Source organism: Camellia sinensis, chromosome 3, assembly GCF_055761805.1.
Source record: "Camellia sinensis isolate YWXY chromosome 3, ASM5576180v1, whole genome shotgun sequence".
NCBI classification, from domain to species: domain Eukaryota; kingdom Viridiplantae; phylum Streptophyta; class Magnoliopsida; order Ericales; family Theaceae; genus Camellia; species Camellia sinensis.
In genome coordinates, this window is record NC_138963.1 from 34634788 (window position 1) to 34636353 (window position 1566).

Sequence of the window (1566 nt, forward strand, 5' to 3'; positions counted from 1 at the left end):
TGGGATGGAGAGAGTGAGCAAGGCGAACATAGTGAGGGAGAAATAGACAAATAGACAAGCAGACAGAGAGAGAGAGAATAGTAATGAGTGAGAAAGAGTGAGAGAGAGACAGGGAGAAAGAGAGAGAGAGAGAGACAGAAAAAGAGAAAGAGAGAGAGAGATAGAGGAAGAGAGAGAAACAAGATATGAGCGAGAGATAGACAAAAAGAGAGAGAAATAAAGCGAAAAGAGATGAGTAAGAGAGAGACACAGAAAAAGAGAGAGACACAGAGAGAAGAGAGATAGATGAGAGAGAAGAAAGATAGGCAAGAGAGATAGAAAGATAAGAGAGAGAGAGAGAGAGAGAAGAAATGAGAGAAATAGAGAGAAAAGAGATGAGCAAGAGAGACAGAGAGAGAAAACAGATGAGAGAGATAGAGAGAAGAGAGATAGGCGAGAGACACAGAGAGAAAATGAGAGAGAAACAGACAGACAGAGAAAGAAGAGTGATGAGTGAAAGAGATAAAAAGAAGAGAGAGAGATAGAGACAGAGACAGAGAGATAGGAAGATGAAAAAATGAATGAAAAGAGAAATGTTATATCAAAAGAGTAAGACGACATCATTTTTTTAAATATTTTTTGCAATAGAAAAATACCGTTGCATTTATTCAAACCATTTTGTGACTGTATATATATGAAGTTGTCTCAAAACTACAATCACTAAGCTAGGTTAGAGTTTTCCACAAACTCTTTTGAGAAAATTATACTTTCTTGTTTTCCATGTTATATTTGTTTTTACTGAATTTTTTTAATATTTTAAGTAATTTTTTTAATTTTTAGACACATCTAACATAAATACACCTAAAAAGTAAAAAAATTGTAAAAAAAATCTTTTAAAAATTCACTAAATACCAAAAATACAAAAAAAAAATACAATAATTCAATACATTTTTTTTGTATTTTTATGTATTTATTAATTTTTAAAAATATTTTTTCATAAATTTTTTATTTTTTAGATACATCTAAGTAAGGTGCATTTAAAAAAAATATTTAAAATTTTAAAAATATTCACTAAAAAAAAAACACAAAAGTCACTTTTTGCGATGGCATAAAATACCGTTGCGAAAAAGGAGAGTATTTGCAACGGCACAATTTGCCGTCTCAAAAAAGCTGAGTATTTGCGACGATAGAAAATACCATCTCAAAAAAAGAGAGTATTTGCGACGGTAGAAAATACCGTCGCAAACTCTCCCCTTTTTTGAGACGATAAATTGTGTCGTTGCAAATACTCTATTTTTTTTAAACGACAAATGGTGCCACCGCAAACACTCTGCTTTTTTGAGACTGCATTTTCTGCCGTCGCAAAAAGTGACTTTTTGAGACGGCAAGTGTGACGTCGCAAATAGTTCCGTCTTTTAAGCCCACTTTTCTTGTAATGAGTGTAGAGTTTAACAGTATTTTCTTTAAGCCTCAAGGGAGGTGAGTGTAATTTACTTAGCTTTCGTTTGGCATGTCAGGCTTTTTGGCTTTTCGGCTATTTTAGCCACAAAAAAACAAAATAAGTTTTTTAACCCGATAAGATAAAAC